Genomic DNA, 9,000 nt, shown 5'->3' on the forward strand with positions numbered 1-9,000 from the left:
AGGAAGATTGGTGTTGATCCTCTTCAAGGAAGACCAAGAGGGTAACAAACCATAAGTGAACCCATGGACCAGTGATCAATCATGGGCAGTCTTTTGCATCAATACCTTCCCTCCACCCTCACAAACCTGTGCTTGCAGATGGTCACAGGGATCGGCATAAATCTCTTGCAAAGAGAAGCCTTCTTGTGGCAGATTGCCTTACAGGCACTCTCCTTACACTTCCATCACCCTGGAGACAGGCAAGACAAAGAAGGCTAGGGAGCAGCTAACAAGGAAGAAGGAGAAGACTATACACACCTTCACTTCTTCAATACCTATGGCCCGGTGTCTTCCCAACCTCTACTGTATTTACCTAGGATAATATCAAGGATGGCATCCTGAAAGGTTTAGGAGTTGCTAAAATATGTTGCTAAAACATCCAAAAACCACTCTGAAGCTGAAAAAACAGGAAGAGCAGTCTCTGAGCTATAGATGCTGTACAAGAACAGTGATCACTGAAGAAGTAAAATATAGTAATGTTAGTCACAGAAGCAGTAAAAGTAGGACCTGTGGTCTCTGAAGCATTTAAATCAGGAACAGATATCTCGGAATCAGTAAAAAAAGGAAGTTTTCTCAGAAAGTGAAAATTGGAACAGTGGGATCTGAAGTACAAAATAAATCCAGAGTAGTTGTCTCAGAAGCAGTAAAATTAGCAACAGTGGTCTCACAAGCAATAAAAACAGGAACAGTTGTCTCTGAGGCAGTAAAATCAGGAACAGTTGTTTCTGGAGCTACAAAAACATGAACAGCGATCTCAGAATAAGTAAAATAGGAACAGTGATTTCATAAGCAGGAAAAAATGTGAATAGAAGTCTCTGAAGCAGTAAAAACAGGAACTGTGGTCTCATTTGTAGAAAAAACAGGAACAGAGATTTAAGATGCAACAGAAACAGGAACAGTGGTTTACGAATAAGCAAAACCAGGAACCGAGTCTCTGAAGCAGCAAAATCAAGAACAGTGGTCTCAGAGGGTAAGACTATTGCCTAACCTGAAGTAACCAAAAAGACTTTGGGGCATGTTACCCCTATGCCATAGTCATGTGTTCAGGGAATGCTTCAACAGACAGATACCTCATCAACTTCAAAGTTTCAATAGGCTCATCATCATCATCATCATCTATTAGCGTCCCTTTTTCCCATTCGTATGGGGCAACACGGTTGCCTTCTTTTTGAAGGACTTAACTTTGGCTTTGGGGTAGACCGTAGTCCCGACTGGCTGCCCTGCCCACCGTCGCTAGACCCTGGTAGCGTAAGTTTGTGATGTACCAGCCACCATTGCCATTCCTCCCAGCAACGAGGAATCATGGCGTGGTTAGGTCGAGGCTCTGTAACCTTTACAATGCCTTGGGCTACTTTTTCATCTCATCAAGGTGCCTCAAAATAGAGAGGCAGGTAAGGTACGACCAGAAAATTAAAGGATAGGAGCAATTGGGAAGTTTATTGTACTATTCCTTCACGGAAGAGAGATGACTGATCACAATTTACACCTGGAGTACTGTTACTAGACTGAGCAGGAGAGAGGGGTACAAATGATAGCATCCCAAGGGCCAACCCAGGGATCAAAGTAGACAGATTTTTAAAAAGTGGTTTAGATAAAACAGAAGGGTTCTACCCTCAGACGACCCCAACCACTCCAATTTCGGAATTCTCCTTTTTACCTACCTAACATGTCCACTGCCTGGGGAAAAAAATGTATACACTGTCAATCTAAAGAAAAAAATAATGAGGATTAAGGAAATAGAAAAACAAAACATAGAGCAAACACTGTCATTCCCTGGAACTCAATGATTAACATACAGTACTGTACAGTACTTCATAAAAGGATCAGTCCCATTCATTCTCAATTATCAAAGATATAGAAACAATTAAAGTATAAGTTATCCATAAAATGTAGTTCAAACCAGGAGAAAAACTCAGTTTAAGTTTTAATTTGTAGCAAAAATAAGCGTCATTATCGAAGAAAACGGGTGTTTTCCTAAAGGAAACCACTGTTCTAAGTAGAAAAGCCTTTTTCTGCCCGTAACTATAATAAAACCACTTTGGTTAATGGAATATCCATGTAAAAGTTTTTATTTTTATTGGAATAAATCATACATAAGAACTTCATAGCTGCTTCAATAATCCCTAAAAATTAATAGGCTACTGGGAAGATCCGAAAATTGGTACAATTACACCCACTAAGACCATAGTAACCTACAACAGGTTAGGTAAGCAGATATACTTAAGCTGCCTTAAATTAAAGCTTTTCAGATAATATAAACAGTACAGTACATGCTAAATAGTATCCTTTTAAATGAGCAGAGACATAACTCTTGCAAAAATTTAGTCTTTGTAGGCAATTCGATGGATCATTTTAACATAGGCTAGCTGTAACTTACAGCAGGAACTACTTTACCAATGCAACTCTGTAACCCTGACCAAACCGGAGGGTTTTGACCATTTATGCAGTTCCCCACATTTAGCTCAAATAAATTGCTGACATTTGTTGTTTACAGTAAAGCAAACGGCCTATCTGCAATTCATTCAGACCTAATGAATTCATTCAGTAATGTTAGGCTACTAAACATTATGTAGAATGTTCGGAGAAAACCAATGGACCGGATTTAGCATGGCCAACTTACCAGTTTATAGTACATTATTCAGTTTGTAACTTCTTTATGAATACGACGATCCAGCAGCTAGGTTAATAAATTATCCTTAAATTCTAAGTAAACACTTGTGTCACGAGGTTAGCAACACTTCAAACACTTATCAAGCTAAAATTACTGAATCAACGTATTTTGGCAAAATTTGGCGACGGCCTACCACTATAGTAAATTTCAAATAAGTCCATTCTTTTTAGCGAGTCAGATAATCAGATCAGATTTGCACAGACTCGCAAGGGTGCCCTTTCAGGTTCAGGTTCAGGTTCTGGGGTGAGGCATAGCCTTTACAACGGCGCCTCTAACGTTTATCTTCTTGTACTGTTTTGTCTTTTCTTCCACATTAGGTTTAATACTTCTTTTTTCTTCTCTATATTTGTTTCACTAAATAAAAATAATCCTACTATTTTCTTTAGGTCTTCGTCGTATAGTTGTTGTAGCTCAATTACTTCATTCCTTTCTTTTCTATATTCCTGGCAAAATAAAAAATGTATCAACTCCTCCTCCTCATTTTCACAAAAATTACAGTTTATATTCATCCCATTGTGTCTATTTACAATATTTAGTTTTAACGTATTAGTTCTTGCTCTAAAAAATATCACTGAAGCAAATGTATTGTCATAAATTAACTCTTCTTTAATTTCTTTCTTCCACGTTCTATATATTTCTAAGCTCACTTTACTTTCTATTTCTTCTTTCCACTTTTCAGTATCCCACTTTCTGGTTTCGGCTTTTATTTCTGCCTTGTTCATTCTTCTTATTTGTCTTATGCCTAAACTTAATTCTTCCAAATACTTTGCAGGTTGTTTCCACCATCTTCCTTCTTTTTCTTGAATATCCTGGATAATTATTTTCAGTATTTCCTTCTTTCCATTCAGGGTACGATTTAAGTACTGCAGCTTCCCATCCATCACCCTTGCTTTCATAGAAGATGCACCTATCTCCCCTCTTAGAGTAGTATTAGCTGTGCTTTTGGTGGCACCTCAAATCTTCCTGTATACCCCATTCTCTATTCTTTGTAGTTTCTCTATTTCAGTTTCTGTTAGATTTATAACACTCGTTCCATACAAAATAGATGGTAAAGCAATACTTTTCCAGAACGTTTTTCCTATCATTACTTTATTGCAACTTTTCTCTATAACTGAATATGTTAGATTAGCTAATTTTTGTGCCTTTTCTATCATTACCCTTTTCTGGGTTTTAAATATATTCCTACTATTGTCTAGCTTTATTCCTAAGTATGTCAAACTTTCTACTACTTTGATTCCCTCTATGTTATCTGGCTTTTCTTTCATATTGTAAATCATAATGTTACTCTTTTCTTTATTAATTTCTAACCCACATTTTTTACTAGTTTCTACTAATATCTGGATGTTACGCTTTGCATTATGTATATCCTGTGTAATTATTAAGGCATCATCTGCAAAAAATAATGATTCCATCTTTATTAATTGATTTCTGAAACCGTTTCCTTCCTCTTCTATTTTCTTCATGACAATATACGTAATCAGTTTAAAAAGTGAAGTTGATCCTGTGCAACCTTGTTTAATTCCACTTGTAACCTCCATTTCTTGTTCTATACCTTCTCCTAAGTCAATGCCCGTAGTATCTCCTTGATAAATATTTGCAATTGCACTTATGATTTTGGTGTTAATTTTATAATCTTTTAAAACTTCTATTAATAACTCCCTTTTTACAGAGTCAAATGCTTTACTAAGGTCTATCGCGGTTATTATTAGGGGTTTCTTGTTACTATAGCTCTCTTCCACACAATACTGTAATATAAAGATATTGTCCTCTATCCTGCCTCCACCTGTAAATCCTGCTTGACATTCATTGTCTTCTTCATTCATTCCTATGTGGTCTTCTATTTCCTCTTTCACCATCATCATGAATATTTTATAAGAAATATTTAATAGAGCTATGGGTCTTAGGTCTTTTGTCATTGGCCTTCTTTTCTTTTCAACCATTTTTGTTCTTGACTTCTTCCACATATTTTATTTTTATTTTTCGTCCAACTCATTTTGATAACATTTCTGTAAGGTTTCAAGACATATTTTGCATTTTCCTAGTGCCTTATATAGGTCGGGTTTTAGGCCATCTGGTCCTGCCGCTTTTTTTGCCTTTAATTTTCCCAGGCAATTCTTTACTTTTTCTGTTGTGATTTTTGGATTTTTCATTGATTTCATTTTCCCTTTTATTACCATTACAAGGTCATAGTGTTCCCTAAGTATGTCCAGGATATTATATTCATCTATTCTTGTGGTGTCTTCCTGATGCGCTATTTCATTTTCATATTCTATCTGTTTTTCTTCATTCCAAACTGAGTCTATTTTATTTTCATGCTTACAATATATAGTTTTTCAGTACTTGATTAATTCCTCTTTTATTTCTTTCTTATTTAGCTTATTTCCTTATTCTCCATAAAGTTGTATAACTTTGCCATGGGCTTTCTGTCTGTTCCTTATTCTATCAATATTCTCCCAGAGTTTTTATTATTTCTATCCATTTTTATTTCTTCTGTTGTCTTTTTTTCAAATATAGTAATTTCCTTCTTTATCATTTCTTGCACTTCCCTCTTCTTTTGATCATATCTCTCTTCTAATACCTTTTTTACTTCGATATTGAATTCATTTCTTTTCTTTCTGTTTAAATCCTTCCTTACCTTTATGCCTTTTCTTATTTCATCGTTCATCCAGGGTTGCTCATGTACCTTTTCTTCATCAAGAACTTTCCTTTTATATACTCTTGCCAATTTTTCTTCTGCAGCCTCTTTTATTATCAGATCCATTCCTTCTATTCTGTCTATTTGTCTATCTCTTACAATTCCCTCTACTCTTGTTGTATATTCTCTTAAACTATTATCATCTGTCCTAAAGTATTTTACTTCCTCCCATCTTCCTTAATTAAAATTTTTATTCTGGTCACTCATGAATTCCAGTTCTATAGTGATCAGATTATGATCTGAGATGTCAAAGTTCAATTTTTCATTGTCTATAATCATTTCCCCAAAGTTTTTATACATTTGTTCGTTTACTAGTACGTAGTCTATTACACCTTTTTGTTGCAATCTTTCCCATGTATAAATACCTTTACATCTTAAATCTCCATTCAATAGGACTAACCCATGGTCATTCATTCAATCGAGAATCAATTCCCCGTTCCTGTCTAAATTCTGGTAACCTTTTAGCTCGGAAAATTTTCCTGATCGCTGATTGGTTGGACAAGATAATTCTAAACAATCAGATGGTACGAAACATTTCCGAGCCAAAGGGGCATCGCTGCGAGTCAGGGCAAATGTGCCTCATTTAAAAAATAAAAATGTCTATAGTTACTACGACGATGAGATGAGATGACGTTATCAGACAGAACTGGTTGATTCGAATCGGGAGTCGGGACATAAGTTGGCCAGAGGCATTCGAGTAACAAGTTTCCTTTTCCATATCTATTCTGTTACAATTACGTTAAAGGACTTTATAATTCAATTGAATTTGTTTTTTGCCAATAAAATGTGCAGTCAATAATTCCATTCAAGAACAATAATGATTTATTATCAAAAGACTCCAAGGAACATAATGACCGTCGTCCTGAACGATGGCTAACCAAACAATGATAAAGAAAAATCCGAAATGCCGTACATTTTAAAAAGGTTATAGAACCCTCGGTAATAAAATATTACATTATGAAAATACTCGACATTATAATGGTCATAGGGAAATGATATGGCCAGCTAATTAAAGCTTCACATGAAGAATGAAGTGATAGGATCGGTTCTGTGATATATGCCATATCAAACTGTCTAAAGGGCCAATAATTTGGAAAAGACAGGGAAGAAGTGCTTATGAAACTTATATCAAAGTACATATACCACAACAAAAGTACAAAAGCAAATCAAGCATAAACATGGAAAGTACTGTAGTTATTAATGGTTCAACAAAAAAAAAACCCTATTGTAGGCTACAGAGGGATTAAAAGAACGTATAAAGTACAAGAAAATTAAAGAGGCTATGACCCTAAACTATGCAGTGTCATGACAGGAGACGAAGTGAACAATATATGCCATGTACTTTAAAGGCTACTTTTCTGGCCCTCCAGACTACAGCAGGGGGAACTCTCTACGGGACTTTCACGGTCATTTTATCATGTGTATTCCAAGACATTCAGCATTTCACACCCCATATTAATCGTTTATTATCAAATCCACATTGTCGAATATAGGAATATACAATATTGGTAAGATATATTAACTTGAATAATTTATGATTGTCGATATTTTGTTTATTTCTATCAGAAAATATATAAGAAACATCTAGCCTACTAGATTTAGCCTATAGCTAGAGCCACGGGAAAGACACCTTTCCTCTATAAACTTACGGTCTACAATAGGCAATAACTTACTCACATTAAAGGAAATTAAATAATAGAAGGATAACATCAAAGATAAAATGTTTTTCAAATGTGATAGAAAATTGCTAGGCTAAGCAATGGGGTCCAAATATGTTATACCAATGAAGAAAATTACAAAGTATAAAGTAAATACTCAGGAAACAAAGTAACGTAGCAGTGTTATAAATGTATGATATAACGCCTTGGCTATGAATAAGATAATAAACACACACAACTATACTGCACATCATCATCAGCCGTTATTTGTTCACTACAGAACAAGGGATTCAGACATGGCCTTCCAGTTGCATCTGTTTATGGTCTCTTTATGCCAGTCCACAGCCGTAAACTTTCTTGGTTCGTCAATCCTTCGTCTTCTCTTCCTTTCCCTGCTTCTTTTGCATTCTCTAGGAACCCATTCTGTTATTCTTAATGTCCATGTATTATTTGTCATTCTCATTTTATGCCCTGACCCCCCCTACACGTATATATATATATATATATATATATATATATGTATATATATATATATATATATATATATATATATATATATATATATGTATATATATATATATATATATATATATATATATATATATATGTGTGTGTGTGTGTGTGTGTGTGTGTGTGTGTGTGTGTGCGCGCGAGCACCTGAGCAGCTAAACGGATTGTTTTCAGATAAATATACTTCCTTGATGATATTCTCGAATCAAGAGTGAATGTTATTTTCGGTTGCAAATATAATTTAATCAAACCTACCTTACTATACTCTGTTAACCTGACATATGAATATTAGGAATACATTTTACTATAGTATACACCCTAAAACTATATAGGCCTACAGTTGTCTTGGACTTTGAGGTTACTATGGACCAGAATCAAACACACTTCTACTTACATTTTGGTTCATTCACAATCTACACACATCTATCACATAATTACAGTTTTACGTGACATATTAATCAAAGCTCTAAATTTATCCATTTTGGCAATAACTCAACACCATCATATGCCCACCTATATCATCCTGAAAACATCATATTCTATAGTCAAAAGTATATAAAAGAATATTTGCCTACACCAACTGAAATAATCGATAACACCTAATCTCAATCCAATAAACTTAACACCAAAGATCTTGGTTAACTACAACAGACACGAATAAATGATAATATAACATGCATCATAGAATACTAATAACAGAAAATGCATGCAACAGTTTGAAAACCATAATGATAAACAACAGGATATGGATTCAAACAAAAGCTAGAGCACTGGAGACATATGAATGATCAACAGTTATGGCTCAGAAATATGGACATTAAACATGAACTTGAAATATAAAATAAATTCAGGTAAATTATGGTTTTACAGAAGAATGTTGAAGATCCCATGGACTGAGAGAATAACAAACGAGGAGGTATTGAGGAGAGTGAATCAGAAGAGACCACTTCTAAAAGTGATAAGTATATGGCAGATGGAATTTCTGGGACACTTATCAAGAGAAAAGATTGAACTTTTGTGTGTCACGGGAAAGATAGAGGAGAGAAAAGCAAGAGACCGACAAAGGTAAAAGTTTTTGGACAGCTTACTTTGGGGTGTAAATGAGAATGTAACAATGGACAATTTATACAGAGCTAGAGACCGGACCAGGTTGAGGCAACTGACAACCACGTCGAGGACATGGCACCTAAATACTGTAGATAGACAGATCATAGTCAGGGCCGGATTTATAAGGGGGCATAGGGCCAATTGCCCTGGCCCCCTGTCTGAGGGGCACAGGAACAATTGCCCCTGCCCCCTCTCTGTGGGGCCTCCGACTCAAACATGAATAAATAGGTAGTTGGGAAATTAGTAAGATGCTGTGATAAAAGCATTTTGTGACCAAAGGACCCCCGTAACATCAGTATGTTACGGGGGTCCTTTGGTCA

The 9,000-nt window shown here is 35.4% G+C and overlaps 1 long non-coding RNA gene across 1 annotated transcript in view; it reads right to left on the bottom strand.

Annotated features, from left to right (window-relative positions):
* Nucleotides 1–2,944, bottom strand: part of LOC137653128 (uncharacterized) — a 185,872-nt gene extending 182,928 nt beyond the window's left edge. The window contains exon 1 of the long non-coding RNA XR_011046396.1: nucleotides 2,660–2,944. This is a non-coding gene — a long non-coding RNA (uncharacterized lncRNA). The remainder of the gene's footprint in view (nucleotides 1–2,659) is intronic.
* Between the last annotated feature and the right edge of the window lie 6,056 nt (nucleotides 2,945–9,000).

Source organism: Palaemon carinicauda, chromosome 14 (assembly GCF_036898095.1).
Source record: "Palaemon carinicauda isolate YSFRI2023 chromosome 14, ASM3689809v2, whole genome shotgun sequence".
Lineage (NCBI taxonomy): Eukaryota > Metazoa > Arthropoda > Malacostraca > Decapoda > Palaemonidae > Palaemon > Palaemon carinicauda.